Source organism: Kogia breviceps, chromosome 5 (genome assembly GCF_026419965.1).
Source record: "Kogia breviceps isolate mKogBre1 chromosome 5, mKogBre1 haplotype 1, whole genome shotgun sequence".
In the NCBI taxonomy this organism is placed as follows: Eukaryota; Metazoa; Chordata; class Mammalia; order Artiodactyla; family Physeteridae; genus Kogia; species Kogia breviceps.
Window position 1 is genome coordinate 10,542,819 of NC_081314.1, and position 18,474 is coordinate 10,561,292.

The following is an 18,474-nucleotide window of genomic DNA, read 5'->3' on the forward strand; positions in this document are numbered from 1 at the left end:
CTTAATGAAGAATTCATAGGAATTCTTGATAAATGTTCAATCTTAATAGAATGTAAAAAAATGCGGTTTGAGACAATAAAATCACATGTTCATCTATCTACTGATAAAGATTTTTTTTAAGGTTAATATTCAGTATTCCTGAGGGTTGATGAAAGGAGTCCCTTTATATGCTGCTGATAGTCATGAAACTAGTACATACTTTCTAGTACTTACTTACTAGTACATACTTTTGACATAAATTGCAGCAATATCTTTCTGTATCGACCTCCTAGAGTAATGAAAATAAAAACAAAAATAAACAAATGGTACCTAATGAAACTTAAAAGCTTTTGCACAGCAAAGGAAACCATAAACAAAATGAAAAAACAACCCTTGGAATGGGAGAAAATACTTGGAAATGATGCAACTGACAAGGGATTAATCTCCAAAATATACAAACAGCTCATGAAGCTCAATTTCAAAAAAAAAAAAAAAAAAAACCCAATCAAAAAATGGGCAGAAGATCTAAATAGATATTTCTCCAAAGAAGGCATACAGATGGCCAAAAAGTACATACAAGGTGATCAACATCAGTAATTATTAGAGAAATGCAAATCAAAACTACAATGAGGTATCACCTCATATCGGTCAGAATGGCCATCATCAAAAAGTCTACAAATGATAAATGCTGGAGAGGGTGTGGAGAAAAGGGAACCCTCCTACACTGTTGATGGAAATGTAAATTGGTACAGCCACTATGGAGAATAGTATGGAGGTTCCTTAAAAAACTAAAAACAGAGCTACCATATGATCCAGCAATCCCACTCTTGAGCATATATATGGAGAAATAGGTAATTTGAAAAGATACATGCACCCCAATGTTCACTGCAGCGCTATTTACAATAGCCAAGACATGGAAGTAACCTAAATGTCCATCAACAGGTGAATGGATAAAGAGGATGTGGTACATATATACAATAGAATATTACTCAGCCATAAAAGGAATGCAATTGTGCCATTTGCAGAGGCGTGGATAGACCTAGAGACTGTCAGACAGAGTGAAGTAAGTCAGAAAGAGAAAAACAAATATATGGTATCACTTATATGTGGAAACTTAAACAAAATGATACAAATAAACTTATTTACAAACCAGAAACAGACTCACAAACTTAGAAAACAAACTTATGGTTACCAGAGGGGAAAGGCAGGGGAGGGATAAATTAGGAGGCTGGGATTAACATATACACACTACTGTATATAAAATAATCAACAAGGACCTACTGTATAGCACAGGGAGCTCCACTCTATACTTTATAATAACCTATATGGGAAAAGAATCTGAAAAGAATAGAATATGTATATGTATAACTGAATCACATTGCTGTACACCTGAAACTAACACAACATTGTAAATCAACTATACTCCAATATAAAATAAAAATTTTAAAAGAAGTCCAGTAATAGGGATTGAGCAAATACATTTTTGTATATTTGTATATTTTCAATTGACTACTACCAGTAATCATGTTATATGACAAAGTACATTTAGTGTCATAAAAATGTTTATAAAAATGTCAGGTTATAGAAGAAAACTACAGTGTGATTTAATAAACTGGTCTACCAATAAAAATTAAATATATGGAAAATAGACACCAAAATGTAAAGCACTATCATCATGAGTGATTTTTTCTTCTTTATTTCTTTTTGATAATTGTTCAAATCTTTACCAATGAACATGCATTACCAAAAAATAAAACCTTATCTACAAAGATAAATCTCACTTCTTTATCAACATGGAGGTAGAATTTTATAATCTCTAGGAACCCGTCCAAGGATATCATTTATAGTTCAAATTGGAGCCTTCAGGAAAACACACTCTGTTGAATTATGCTTCAATAAGAGTAAGACAAATGTTCACATACACCAGAAAAACCTAACAAAGAATATTTTAATACTGCATTTAGTCTTTTGGAAGTATGGAGAGTGGGAAGAGGACCAAGTGTTCCTTTAAATCTTTTTTTTTTAATTGAAGTAATATTTTAACATTATATTAGTTTCATGTGCACAATGTTATTTTTTACTTCTGTATACACTACAGCATATTCAAAATCAAAAATTTAGTTTCCATCATCACCATACAGTAGACCCCCTTTACCCATTTCACTCTCCCCCTCCTTACCCTCTGGTAACCACTATGTATCTTTGTATCTATGTGTTTGTTTTTGTTTGGTTTGGTTTGTTCATTCATTTTTTTGTTTGTTGTTTGTTTAGGTTTTTTTATATTCAACATATGCATGAGATCATATGATATTTATCTTTCTCCATCTGACTTATTTCATTTAGCATAATACCCTCAAGGTCCATCCATGTTTTCACACTTGGCAAGATTTCATCTTTTTTATGGCTGAGTAGTATTCCAGTGCGTGCGTGCGTGCGTGCGTGCGTGTGTGTGTGTGCCACATCTTTATCCATTCATCCATTGATGGGCACTTAGATTTTTTCCATATCCTGGCTACTGGAAATAATGCTGCATTGAACATATCTTTTCCAATTAGTGTTTTTCTATTCTTTGGATAAATACCCAGAAGCTGAATAGCTGGAACATATGGTAGTTCTATTCTTAATTTTTCAAGGAATCCCCATACTGTTTCACATGCTGACTGCACCAATTTACATTCCTACCAACAGTGAGCATTCCCTTTTCTCCACATCCTTGCCAACACTTGTTAATTCAGGTGTGAGGTGATATCTCACGGTTTGATTTGTATTTTCCTAATAATTAGTAATGTTGAACACCTTTGCATGTAGCTGCTGGCCATCTGTATGTCCTTCTTGGAAAATTTTCTATTCAACAACTCTGCTCATTTTTTAATCAGATTGTTTGGTTTTTGTTGACATTGAGTTATATGAGTTCTTTATATATTTTGAATATTAACTCCTATTGAAAATATGATTTGCAAATATCTTCTTCCATTCAGTAGAAGGGCTTTCATTTTGTTGATGGCTTCCTTTGCTGTGCAGAAGCTTTTGAGTTTGATGTAGTCCATTTTTAAATTTTAAGTTTTGTTTCCCTTGCCTGATGAAACTTATCCAGAAAGACATTGCTAAGACCAATGTCAAAGGGCATACTGCCAAAGTTTTCTTCTAGGAGTTTTATGGTTTCAGGTCTTAGATTCAAGTCCTTAATCCATTTTGGGTTGATATTTGTGTATGGTGTGTGATAGTGGTCTAGTTTCATTTTTTTTGCCTGTGGCTGTCCAGTTTTTCCAATACTATTTATCAAAAAAATTTTTTTGGCTGCACTTTGTGGCCTATGGGATCTTAGTTTCCCAACCATGGTTCAAACCCGTGCCCCTGCAGGGGAAGCATGGAGTCTTAACCACTGGACTTCTGGGGAAGTCCCCAAGACTCTTTTCTCCATTGTATTTTCTCTGGTCCTTTATCATAAATTAATTGTCCATATATGTGTGTTTATTTCTGGGCTCTCAATTTTGTTCCATTGATCTATGTATGTGTTTTTGTGCCAACACTATGCTGTTTTGATTACTATAGCTTTGTAATATAGTTTGAAATCAGGGATTGTGGTACCTCTAGCTTTGTTCTTTTCTATCAGGATGGCTTTGGCTATTCAGAGTCTTTTGTGGTTCCATATAAATTTTAGAATTTTTTTGTCCTATTTCTGTGAAAAATGTTGTTGGGATTTTGACAGGGATTTGAACTGAATCTCTAGATTGTTTTAGGTAATATGGATATTTTAACAATGTTAATTCTTCCAATCCATGAACATGGGATATCTTTCCATTTCTTTGAGTCTTCTTCAATTTCTTTCAACAATGTCTTATAGTTTGCAGTGTACAGGTCTTTCACCTCCTTGGTTAAATTTATTTCTAAGTATTTTTTTCTTTTTGTTGAGATTATAAATGGAATTGTTTTCTTAATTTCTCTCTCTGCTAGCTCACTTTAATGTATAGCAATGAAACAGATCTTTGTATATTGATTTTGTACCTTGCAATTTACTGTATTTGTTATTTCTAGTAGTGTTTTGGTGGCGACTTTAGAGTTTTCTATTTGCAAAATCATGCCATCCACAGATAGTGACAATTTCACTTCTTCTTTTTCAATTTGGATGCCTTTTATTTCTTTCTCTTACCTAATTGCTCTGGCTACGGCTTCCAATACTATGTTGAATAATTGTGGTGAGATTGGGCATACTTATCTTTTTCCTGATCTTAAAGGGATAGCTTTCAGCTTTTCACCATTAAGTATTATGTTACCTCTGGGTTTGTCATATATGGCCTTTATTATGTTTCTTCTATACTCACTTTTTACTGTAAATAAGGGTTGAATCTTGTCAAATGCAGTTTTTGCCTCTATTGAGATGATCATATGATTTTTATCTTTCATTTTGTTAATGTGGTGTATCATGTTGATTGATTTGCAGATGCTGAGCCATCCTTGCATCCCTGGGATAAATCCCATTTTATCATGGTATATGATCCTTTTAATGTACAGTTTAAAACTGAGCCTTCAGAAGACCACACTCTCTCTGTTAAGCTCTGCTTCATTGAGAATAAGAGAAATGATCTCACACACATCCCTAACAGGGAATTATTTTAATACTGCATTTAACCTTTAAGAGGTGTGGGGAATAGGAAGAAGGACCCAGTGTCCCTTTAAATCTTAAGCATGACTTTGTAATTTCCATTGCTGAAACAGGGTCATGGATTTAATGCCTTTAGCACCTGATTAATTAGTAATCAGGATAGAGTTAGATAGTTTTTATGCTTCAGAGCTGGTAATTATCATTCCTGACACAGAATTCAACTTTTGGAAGGCAGCAGGCACACTGCTGTCACCATTATACTCTGCTCCACACTCCAAATTTATATTAAGGTTCTGTTTGGAAAAAAAGAAAAAACTTTTGTGAAGATTTTACCTAAAGCAGCCTCTTGGAGTCTTTTTTTTCTTTCTTTCATAGGATCCCTGTATTCACAGCTGATGTAATTAACTTTTTAATGAAAGCAAAGAAATTGTGGAACACTAGTAAGTAGCTCAGGGACATATTAAACATTTTAAAAACTCATGTTATGATTATTTAAAAGCAGGAGCTGGATTTTGAAAAGACTATTGTATTTTAAGAAAGATTCCTAAAGTATCATGGAAAAATAAGAAAATCTGGCTTTTTCCTTTTCAATTTTAGCATTGTGTCTGTAATCAAATGTGTGTCCAAAATTGTCTAAAGCCATGATTTATCTAGGGCTTATTAATTAAGAATTAGTTTGGAAAAACATATGTAATAATTCAATTGATACTCACATTTGGAATGTAAGTAACCAAATTACCAACTATAATAAGTCCATTTTTCCACTGTCAATGTTGGATGCCAAAAGAAAAAAAAAAAAAAAGGTGAGATAACCATGACAGAAAACATCTTAAAATTCCTGTAATGAAAATTTATCACAGCTGATACAGCCATATATTCACGAATAAACACACAAACAAGAAAACAGACAAATACAGTGCACTGTGACAATACTATATGCATGGGTGGTCCTATCTGTGGTGAACCTCTAGAGTGAGGTGCTATTCTCCTATTCTAATTACAGTACCATACCTTTTGTGCTTCTCTGACATTTGCTGTTTTCTTTTTAAAAAATATTTATTTATTTATTTAGGCTGCACCGGGTCTTAGCTGTGGCACGTGGGATCTTTTAGTTGCAGCATGCAGATTCTTAGTTGCGGCATGCATGTGGGATCTAGTTCCCTGACCAGGGATTGAAGCCAGGCCTCCTGCATTGGGAGCAAGGAGTCTTACCCACTGGACCACAAGGGAAGTCCCAGCATTTGCTGTTTTCTAGTTAGAATTTTAGGATATGGGGAGCCAGGTTTAAGAGACATTTCCTTTTTAAGTAGTGTTGTTACGAACTCCAAGCTCATACTGCTCACTGCACAACAGGCCCATAAATTGAGAGATGAGGTGTTGGGGCAAGGAATAGCAACTTTATTCAGAAAGCCAGCAGACTGAGAAGATGGTGGACTAGTGTCCCAAAGCACCATTTTACCTGAGTTAGCATTCAGGTTTCTTTTATAATAAAAGTGTGTGTGTGTGTGTGTGTGTGTGTGTGTGTGTGTGTGTGTGTGTGTGTGTGTGTTGGGGGGTGCTGGTTGTTGCAAACTTCTTGATTCTGGCCAGACCCCGGAAGGGATGTGATAGTCCTTTGTACTTGCACCTGTCCATGTAGGTCTGGTCACAATGTTCCTGTAAACCTCCAAGACAAATGCTATTCTCTGTTCTGTAACTTTTTATTTCTATATGAATGGAAAGTGCTATACCTTTAAAGGCCAAGACTGGGAGGCAGAGCCTTGAGAAAGGTCTATTATGTATATTTCAGGCTACAGGCAACAATCCTTTACAAAGGTGCAGAGCCAGCATGACTAAGCACAGGGCACAGAGCACAAAGGTTAGAGCTGAAGGAACAGATCCACTATGGAGTCAGGTTTGTTCTTCTCTGTTACAGTGTAAGCAATGTAGGAGTCTATGATCCAAAAGTTCTTTTACAAGAGTTTAAATCCATTGACTCTGGAATAGGACATTTCCCATTTCTTTCAGATGCTGGTGTTCTCAAAGGAAAGAAGGCAGTATGTCTGATGCATAAGTGATGTCTTGATGCTCATAAACAGAAAAACAAGTCCCAGGCCAGAGCTGCAGGGTGTTGTAGCAGTGATACTGCAGGAGCCAGGCAGTGGTAGGACCATGCTAATGAACAGCACAATGACTCTGTGCCTTTGTGTAGGAGCATCAGACAAAGAGCATATGATAAATAGCTTGTATTAGAATCTAGCATGATATTAATGATTGCTCTTGAAAATGCTGAGAAGGCTGTTAAAAAGAATTCTGGAAGTCAAGTTATTGGGGAAATGAAGGTATCAGAGACACACCAAGGTAGTCATCATAGTTTGCCAAGTATGTCCAGTTTTCCATGTTCCAGGAATCTCCAGGTGTCCCTATGGGTGGAGCCATATGACTATTTTGGTCAATGAGTCATAAGCTCAAATGAAGTATGTCATTTCTAAATCAGAGCATTTAATAGCCAGTGGGAGACACTCAAGCTTTCTTTTTTCCATCTGGCATGGTAGCTAGTTGCATTCAAGGTGGGCAGCCACTCTCAGTCTCAGATCCTAAAGAGATGATGAATCCAACCCACTCTAGACCCACAATACACATTATTGAATGAGAAATAAATTTGGGTTATTTGAAACCACAGATATTTGGAGTTGTTTGTTACCTCAGCATAACCCAATATCCTGACTGAGACATATGTGACTTCCAAGTGGATTTGGCCTAATGATAAAGCTTTTAATGGTCTTTCAAGAAATCAGATATAAATTTTAAAAGTCATAAAAAGACACAAAGGCCATAAATATCCTAGAATGGTTAGAAGTGAACAATGTAAAAAGTACAGCAAAGCAGACTTGAACAAGTATATTTCAGGGAAAAAAAAAATTGGAGGGAAGCAGTGAATCAAGAGCTACAAGCATAATCCTCATAAATAAAATCTTCCTTGTGTTTGCTACAGTACTTCAAGCAAAGTAAAAATAATTCATAGAATAATTTCTTATCATAAGCACTTGTAAATAATTTCCTCGCTTTTGGTACATTGTTCTATACATAAAATGCACCATTCCATTATTCTGATAACATTGTCACTTTTCCCTGTGAATTAGCAATTGAAAAGCTAAAGGCTCATGCTTTTATTATATAGACAATATAAACACACTGCCAACAAACTAATCTTTCATCCTAAACCGACTTATTTCTCAAAAAAATGAGATTAAAAAATAAAGTAAGAATATAGATTATATAAATGTCCATAAAACATTTAATTCTGCTTTTCCTTGTTAATAACAAAAATTCTCTGTTGATTTTGATAAATAAAATGTGTGCTACTTAAGTTATGTGCCTTCATCATAAAAGCATATTTGAACTATGATACCTATGCCATCTCCATTTCATAAGTGAAGAAAGGGAGGCTCAGAAACATTGCGAAGCAAATTAACATGCATTTAGGAGTCCATTTTTTAGTATTATTTGAAATTTCTAAGGACTTGACATTCACTTGGTCATTCAATAAATATCTAATGAGACCCTCCCAGGCATCACACACTGGGTTAGGTGCACAGGACACACTCTAAAGGGGAAGGCAACCATCAATAAGTAAGTAAAAAACAGAATGGAACGTCCCAGCTTGAAGTACAGCGAGGGAGCTGTGGGGGTAAACAAAGGGCATGTAACACAGGTGAGCGGGGGCCAGAGGAAGCCTTCCTATTGGTGATGCATAAAATGAGACCGGACTACAGGGCGCTGAGGAAGAGCAAGACAAGAGAAAGGCTTTAAAAAAAAAAAAAAAAAAAACCTGAAGCAAGAGAGAGCATGGGCCCTTGGTCAAAAGATTGGTGTCCTCAAAGGCAAATGGAAAATGGACAGAGATGAAACCAAAGAGGTAAATTTGACAGGATTCAGATCTCGAAGCTCTGTTTAGACCACATAAAGGGACTTGTGTCTTTGGTTACAAACCAGAGAACCACTGAAGGATTTTAAGCAGAGAGTACTGTGATGGAATCTGAGTTTCAGCAAGGTCATCCTGACTATGGTCTAGAAAATGTATTGGACAGGACAAGCCTGGAAGCAGAGTGGCTGACTGGGAAGCATTTTAAGTAATTCTAGTTCGGTAAACTAGGATAGTGGCAGTAAGGTGGAGAAAGTTGAACAGTTTGAGAGAAAGACAAGAGAATCAAGAGAATGTCCACAGGCCAGAGGATGGGAAGAACAGTCAAGGACATCCCTCCAATGGCTCTGGGCTCACCTGCCTGGCTTAGGATCCTGGCTTCATGATTTACTATTGGGTGACCTTAAGGACCTTTCCCAACTTCTTTCACAATAGTTTCCTCAGGTAACAAATAGAGATAAAAGTAGTACTTAACTTATAGATTGTTGTGAGGTTACCAGTTCCATTAAGGCCTAACACATAGTAATCTCCCAATAAATATTAGCTATTAGGTTGCAAAGGAAATTAAGCAGGATTAGGACTGAAAGTATCCATTAACTTATTGACTTTGGGTAAAATAACTCTATCATTGGAGGGCAAAGACTGATGTCATCTTGCAGTGACTTAAGGAGTAAAAGAGATAAAATAAAGGAGAGATGGAGAGTGTGGATAAGTCTTGGAAGAAGGAGGAATAAGAGGCAAAATGGTCCCCAGAGGGAAATAAGAGGCTAAATAAGGACTTTTAAAACCAAAAATTTTAAGATGATATCTGTGTATAATTAAGTGCTGATAGGAAATAGAAAATAGAAAGGGTGGCATTGAAGTTTCAGGAGAGAAAGGGCAAATGTGATAGTACAAGTCCCATAGGAAGGAGAGCAAAATTGAGATCCAGAGCACAGCTGGAGGAATGGACCACAGAGGAAAGAGAAGAACACTCTTTCAAATTCTGAAAGACTAGCTATACTGTTTTTCAGACAAACTGTTTACATATGAGCAATCAACAGAGCATTTTTGTTCAGTCTCATCACAGAAAAGAGGACACTAACATACATGGCACATATGACTCAAGATAAAAAATCACATAAGTGTGAGCAAAGTGAATGAAGCAGGACTGTCGTTTCTTTTAAGCCCCACATTGCCAGACTGTAACCTAGTCCTCTGGATGTCACTGACAGAGTCACATTAGGTCACTGTTCAAAGAGTCCTTGTGAGGTCAAGAGGAGAGGACAATGACGGACTATTGAGCAAGCAGGAGGATTCAGCAGCAATTTAGCAAATGATGCCAGACCAAGAAATAATATTCATGTGTCCAGAAATTAAACTCGGAGAGCAAGGCTTTATAATATAAAGAGAACAAAGGATATATTTAGATGCAGTGAAAGGCTAGGACAAGAACCAAGGTGGGATTCTTGCATGAAATATTTACCAGTATGGAATATTTAAATTTCTATATTTGTCAAAAAAATATTCTCCCAGGCTCTGTTACAAAGCCAAAGCTCTTAGGAAGCCTAGGCTCGCAATGCCTTCCAGGGTCAGCATTCTATCAAGGAAGATATTAATTGAAACTCAGGCATGATCGCTTGCAAGGCTGTTGGTAATACAGTAATGAAAGAGCCACTGGTATGCAATTGATTTTTAAGACGACAGTAAACATATGTCAAACCTCATACTCTTATGCATGACTATTTCTGATTCCTCTGTAAGGCAACATATTAGAAACCGACTTGAGTAAGTCTAATTTATATTTTGCAGAAATTTTTCTAATGAATCACACTCTGAAATATGAGGAAAATGTAAAAATATCCTTTAAAATTATAGTAAAGCACAAAAAAATAACTGCTTGAATTTTAAAAGATCAAAGAGATAGCTCATTAGAATAATAGAAGTATTATAGATAATTTTTTTCTAAATATTAGGTACTTATAACTGTAAACCAGTTTGGAAGTCAAGTTAATGATATGCTTGCTGAATTATTTAGGAATGAAAAGTACTAATATCTGCAAAAACTTTTGAAATGCATCAAAAATATTAGATGCTTTGTTCGATGGACAGAAGGATGGATAAATTAGATATGTAATAAAGCAAAAGTAGAAAATGTAGCAAAATGTTAATGCTAGAAACTAGGTGACAGATATATGATCGCTAACTTTATAATTTTTCAACTTTTCTGCATGTTTTAAAATTTCATACTAAGATGTTGTAAAAAGTACTTTTATAAGTAATCACTTTACTCAGGTTCTTGTTTTCATCAGCTACCATCCTCTCGAGGGCCTTGTTTCATCAATTATGAATTACTTTTGGTCTATCTTATACCACTTTCTCATTTTCTCCCTACTGCTTCTTAACTTCATTTCAACACTTTGAATAGATTGTGTGCGTGTGTTTTGTAAAAACAGAAATGTATTCCAATTAGTCTTACAGAAGAAAGGTTTGGACTACTCAACATTTGCAAGTTACAAAGACCTAAGTCAATCTGACTCAAGCAAAATGGAGAATTACTCACTTAACTCAAAAGTCTTGCTACAGAGGTGGGGAATCTGGAAGCCTCAGGCAAAACTGGATCCAGAAGCTCAAATTATGCTGTCAGGAATCTACTTTTTTCTATTTCTCTGCCTTTCTTTTACCATGTTGGTGTCTTTTCAGCCACTGTAAAATTATTTGAGAAGCCGTTATAGGAGAGGTAGGATCACAATATTGTTAGACATATTCCTTATAAAAACCTCTCTTATTCTGGAAAATCCCACCCTTGAATCTTTGTCTCCTTCTGGCTCTCACCTTATTACTTGCCACACATTTTGGAAGCTCCATCTATACTCATTTCCTTCTTCCTCACCTCAAAACCCCTCCATGGTTCTCTGCGATCTGATTCTGCTGCCACGGCCTCGTTGAAACTGCTTTTACAAAAGTAACCAATGACTTCCATATTGAGGAAACCAGGGGAGACCGTCAGTCCTCTCACTGGTCCTCTGTGCAATAGCTGACTCTATTGACCACGCACTTCTTTTCTTACTTTGGATTCTCTCAGTCGCAGACCCTAAGACAAGAACTTGGGTTCAAGAAGTTTATTTGAAAGATGATCTCCAGAAACACAATTGAGGAAGTATCAATAGAAAAAAAAGTGAGACAGGGAGGAGAGAGATGCGAACAGAAAGGCATTCATTTAAAAAGGCCATCATCAGCTTCCTTTTCACCTGGATTGTGACAGCAGTCCGCTAATGGGTCACCTTGCCTGGGTTTTGCTTTTCTAAATCCATCTCAACATGCATTCAAGGAAATTTACCCAAAGGGACACCCCTCCCTTTTCAGGTTTCCAGATCCCTACCAGATAAAAATCCAGCTACTTAGCATTTGGCACGAGGCCTCCCACCACTTCACTCTCATTTGCCTTTCTTATCATTTCTTGCCCTGGTCTCCATCTGTAGTTTTGGACTCTAGGACTCAGCTACTAAGGGACTCCCAATAAGACAGGCTCCTGCACAGCCTCTTGTTTTTGCCTCTGCCTAGAGCACACTTCCCACTCTCTGTGCCTAATATGCCTTATGCATCCTTCATGACTGGATCAGGCAGCCTTGCTCCACGACATCCCAGTGCATCTTGAGCAAACCTTTACATTGTCACTGTGTATTATTATGTCAACATAGTCTGTTCCCCTTTTCCATCTCCCATATTAGACCATAAGAACCTCAAGGGTAAAGGCCATTTACTAGTCAGTAGGCAGTTAATAAAATATTGAACTGAGCTGTAAAAATACTAGTAGTACCATTCCTGACATCTCTCGACTTAAGCATATAAAGTTGGTTATAATTTATTGGGGGACATGAAATGACAAGCACTGTTTACTGAGGGAGTGAGGAAGAACACAGCAAGGAGGTCTGTTTTACTCTAGCATGTTGGAGCTAGCCAGATGCCCACGGCATAAATTGCTGGAGCTGGTGAAGGGGAGAGGCCAACAATCCCACTCTGTGCTCCTTAGCGCTCTCCTTGGTGAATCTGCTAGGGTTTCCAAGATCTGGATTTGGCTTCAGCCCCCAGGCTGAAGATTTGCTTTTATTAATAGGTAGAGAGAATTTAAGCTGCTGTTTATCTTACCTACTTTAACTAGATGTAAACTTCTACCACAAAAACAGGTGACCTGATCTTACTTTCTTGAGATTCTCAAAACAGTCTGTTAATAAAGAACTTTTTGTCAACATTTATTATTCATTCATTCATTGAACTAACGCTTTGTTTCATCTTAGTTAATTGTTTGAAAATATATAACGTGAACATGGTATGACTACTAAATGGTAAAAAAAATGATATAGATCAGTGCTATCCAAAACATCACTCTGCAAAGATGGAAATATTCTATTTCTGTGTTATCCAATATTGTAGCCACTATCCACATGACACTATAAAGCCTTGAAGTGTGGCTAGTACAAATGAGGAACCGAATATTTTATATTTTAATTAAGTTAAATTTAAATAGCCACATGTGACTAGTGGAAAACTTATTAGTGTAAAATAGATAGTAAAACCTCTCGTTCCCAATGTTTCCCCTCAGCCACCTGGTTCCTCTCCTCAAAGGAATCCATTATTATCAGATTTTTGAACGTATTTCCAGGGACACTCTACACATTTACAAACACATATAGATGTGAATGTGCACAAATAGCAGCAGAGAAAGTTATACAAACCACTTGGAATTCTGGTTTTTCCCTTTAGATATTTTACTAACATTTCCACATCAGAATATAGGATTGCCTCATATAGGAATACTGGACAGTATTCCTTTTTGTGAGTGTGCCATAACCAGTTCTCTTTTCATGGTCATTTTACTTGTTTTAATATTCTTCTGTGAAGACAATTTATAATAAATGTTTCACACGTCCCCAAGGCCATCTGCATATTCCATGATTCACTAGAAGGACTCTCAGCTCTCAGAATATGGTTGTTCTCACAACCAAGGTTTATTACAGCAAAAGGAGACATAACAGGCCCAGCAAGGGAAAAAGACACAAGCAGAGTCTGGAGAAATCCATGCATAGGCTTCCTATGTTCTCTTCCTCCTGTGAGGGGACACACAGAGTGTTCCTTCCTTCAACAGCAAAAAATATAGTAACATGGGTGCAATGTTTCTGCCCAGAGAAACCCATTAGACACTCAGTACAAGATTTTCACTGGGGACTGATCACATAGGTACCCCCTGCCTAGTCACTACCAAAATTCCAAATTTCTAGAAGGAAAGCAGTTGATTAATGTCCCAAGTGGGTATAACAGCCTTATCACTTAGGAGAAGTTTTGCATCAGTGCAGGTAACTATTTACCAGCTGGGTTCTCAGATGCCAACCAGGGGCCACCTTGTAAGCAAGTCCTTCTAAGACAGCAGCCTCAGGCTTGCTATGTTAATTCTTTTCTGCACCATGAATATCTTCTCACGTACCTGATTTTTCGGATGTGCAAGTATATCTGTAGGATAAATGCCTAGATGTAGAAACGCTGCATCAAAGAGCATAAATAACATTTCTAATTCTGATAGATATTGCTGAGCTGTACCAATCTACACTTGCACCTCCAGTGTATGTGAGTGCTTCCCTAAATCCCCACAAACACAGTGAAACAAATATTTTTAAAAATTTACTATGTACAAGGCAATATTCTAGGCACTGGCCATAGAGTGTTAAACAAGGCAAAGGGTCCCTGCTTATATTCTGTATGAAGGAAGGCAGGAAAAAAATAAGTGAACAAAAAAGTTTAAAATAATGATAAATCATAAGAAGAAAGTAGAATAAGATCACATCATATATGGGGGCAAAGAGGACTATTTTGGATTCAATAGTCAAGGAAATTCTCTCTGATCAAATGATCTTTGAGATGAGATCTGAATTACAAGGAGACAAGTACCCCAAGACTGGAGGCACAGGCCTACTAGATAGACTTAATGGAACCATCCATAGGCCTCAAGCCCAAAACAGAAGGAAGGTCACTATGGCCAGAACACAGTGCTGGACCAAGGGGGAGAATATCTCAAGTTCAAGCCAGAGAAGACAGCTGGGGCTTTCTATGTCAATGCAAGAAGTTTGGGTTTCATGCTGAGCGTTGGGGAAGGCAGTCTCATGCGTATGCATGCTGTCTTCAACCCCCTCTCAACCACATAAGAATGGGCCATGAACTTGCAGACCTGCCTCACCAAGAGCCAAAGAGTCCTCATAACCTCACAGCTCTTGATGGGCTTATGACCGTACGTGAAAATATCTTTCCCTGTTTCAGACGCAATCATGTAATGCTTTGTTCTGCTTGGGTGTCATATGACACCCAGTCAGCCCCACTACTATATCTGTTATCTGCAGGGGGAGGACAGAGTCCTTCCACTGTAGCACAGGAAGGGTGCGTGCAGGCCAATTGCCCTGAGTGGGCTGCTAGGAGGAACCTGCTGTTGGCCATGGGGGTATGACACTCATCACTGAAGCTGATCTTGCTCTGTGTCCCCTCTAAGTGAGTAAAGTGTTCCATCCAGTGCCTGACAGTGTTGTTTTCCTTGGACTCTGCTACCAAGATGACAGGGCAGAAGTGCAACAGATACCACTTGCTCAACAAGTGCAATGTGAAACTTTTGGAAGATTTTAAGTAGGAGACAAGAGTGATCAGTTGACAATTGTGTAGAGAGTTTTGAGAAAAATATAAGAAAAAGAAGAAAAATTTGGAAATTATAAGGCGAGAGATGATGGCGATGAAACTACAGGAGTAGCAGTAGGGACAGAAGAAGTGAAGCCAACAAGAGTTGGTGAGAGTTTGGATGTGTTTATACTGGGGACTGAAACCAACATAATCTCTGTCCCTGTGTTAAAGGATCCTGGAACAGGCATAATTTCTTTTCCCCATGTTAAATAGTAATGAGAACAAGCATAAAGTAACAGCTAACTGCTTGAGGAAATACTAGCTTCTTAAAGACAAGACTATAGAACCAACTAAATAGCTTACTCGTCAAGACTAACAGCTTCCGGGTGGGGGGATAGGGGTGGGAAGAACTGGGAGATTGGGATTGACACGTATACACTAATATGTATAAAATAGATAACTAATAAGAACCTGCTGTATAAAAAAATAAATTAAATAAAATACAAAAAAAAGACTAACAGCTTCAAAACTATAGCCTTGACATAGCTACCTAACCAAAATTATTATGTTATAAACTCTATCTAAACTCAACCAGTTTCTTGCCTTAGAAGAATTCACCTTAAAAATTACTCAGCCCACGCCCTAAAATCCTGTAAATATCCTCCCTGACTTCAGAGACACTGCTAAGATGTTAAGGTGATCTTATTCACTACAGAGATCTAATAAACTCAGCTGTGCTTGATCAGCAGCTTTTTTTCATGTTTTCTTGTAGTGTTAAAGGTCCAGAATATGTTGGGAGAAAGGGAGAAAGAAGCAAAGAAAGTCTCATGGAAGATTACTATCCTATCTCTATTACTGTAAAGTTTTCAGAATCTCAGTATGAGATCTCAGTAGAATGAGTCCTAGATTAAAATTCAAAATGCTTAGTCTATGGCAAACCCATCGACTTAAACCTCTCAGTGCCTCAAGCTCTTTTCTCTACTAAATCATGTAAAAATAAAAAATTAAACTCTCATCCACCTTCAAAAAGTGTGAAATTATATATGTAAAACACTGAGTATATTGAGGGGAAAACTGAACTTTATGAAGTAAAGGAACTGTATTATTTTCTTTCTTTTTTTTTTAAAGCTATACTTTTTGTTTATAATTTTATTTACTTATTTATTTATTTTTGGCTGCGTTGGGTCTTTGCTGCTGCATGTGGGCTTTCACTACTTGCAGTGAGAGGGGGCTACTCTTCATTGTGGTGCATGGGTTTCTCATTGCAGTGGCTTCTCTTGTTGCAGAACACGGGCTCTAGGTGCACGAGCTTCAGTAGTTGTGGCTCACGGACTCTAGGCATGCCGGTTCAGTAGTTGTGGTGCACAGGCTTAGTTGCTCCATGGCATGTGGGATCTTCCCGGACCAGAGCTCGAACCTGTGTCCCCTGCGTTGGCAGGTGGATTCTTAACCACTGTGCCACCAGGGAAGTCCCAGAACTGTATTATTTTCTGATTGGAATGGAACTTTGAACTCACATTCAACCAACTCTCCCTTTGAAGTACAAGATGAGATTTTCTGATTCCTCAGGAAGTGCCTTGAAACCAATTATGTTTTACAAGAATTTAGATTCTATCAAAATAGGTGACAGAACTAGCATCGGGGTGTTAATTTTCTTTCAAATGGTAGGAAATAGATTATAATCCCAGAGCCAGCAGGGCCTTAAAAACAGACATAATCCTAAATTACACAGAATAGTGATACATAAAACAAGGAGTAAAAGTATTGGCAGATAGCCATACAACACTTTACTCCAGTTATGCAAATTCAATTTTAAAATATTACTTTTTCCGAAAGAACCCATGCTTATTATTACAGACACATTAAAGTTTTGCTGACTTTGAAATGCAAAAGAAATCTTTGTTAAAAAGGGGAGGAAATAGCTATACTTCTCTCTTGGTTTGAATTTTCTTTTTCAGTATTTCTCATCAACTATTTGTAATTTCCTTATACATTGCATGGACCAGGTGCTACACAAACCAGTATAAACCTTTTCAATGAAAACACGATAGTTACTCAGAAAATGGGAGCCTATAAACAGTATGTTGTGGTATATCATCTTGCAACATCTAAATATAGGGCAAGGTCAACTTCTGTAGGTCACTAAATAGAACTGCTGGCAAATCCAGACAATTACTTTCTGTATTTTTTCCCCGAACATTTGCACCACCTGTCTTCATGTCTGACCTGTCCAGTCATTTCAAGCAGTTCACAAAGAGAAAAAGGAAAAAAACCTGGCAAGCCCATATGCCAAACTAAATCATATCCAGGAGACCAAATGCCTTCTGAATCCAAGAAATGGCTATTTATAGACCTGTAATTAGTGATTAAAACCCCAGGAAGTATTTGTTTTCCTTTTAACCTTAAACTCCTCTCAGCTTCCATGTATTCTCATACTAGATGTGATGCTGCACAGCTCTGCCATTTACTAGGAAACAACCTAGTAATTATTGTGAGAAATGTGCTCTTCACAGTATGTCTAGTTTGCCTCATGTTTTTAGTGGCCAATTATTCTTTAAAATAAATCAAAGCCTAATTTTTCATGGTCAACCATCAGGAAACTCAGCAATGTAGAAATTCGGAGATACATTAAAAATGAAAAGCAATTTTTCATTAGTAGGGATATTTCTGATATCTTTAAGCTGAAAGAGAGATTTAAGAAATGGGTGTTCAAGTAGGAAAAACAGAGCCAAGCTCACTATATTCCCATAGATTTAATAACTGAGGAGTGAGTAATGTTAGATTAAAAGTGTTTATCTATCATCAATTGTTCTGAATATTAATGAGTGAAGGCCTACATATTTGCTTAATTAAAATTTGTCCAGGGACTTCTCTCGTGGCTCTGTGGTTAAGAATCCACCTGCCAATGCAGGGGACATGGGTTCGAGCTCTGGTCTGGGAAGATCCCACATGCCGTGGAGCAACTAAGCCTGTGTGCCACAACTACTGAGCCTGTGCTCCAGAGTCCATGCTCCACCACAGGAGAAGTCACTGAAATGAGAAGCCTGCACCACAACGAAGAGTAGTCCCCACTTACCACAACTAGAGAAAGCCCACACACAGCAAAGAAGAACCAATGTGGCCAAAAATAAATAAATTAATTAAAAATAAAATTTGCCCTATATAAACAGACACCTCACTTCTAGCATTGAAAAACAGAGGTCAGAAAACAAACAAATAAAAAAATGATTAAGGATGCCATGCAAAGAATTCCAAATAATTTATGTAGATACTCTGTCCTCAAGGGGGAACACCATACCCACTGCTTAAGTATGGGCTGCACATAGTAACTTCTTCCAAAGAGCTCAGTATT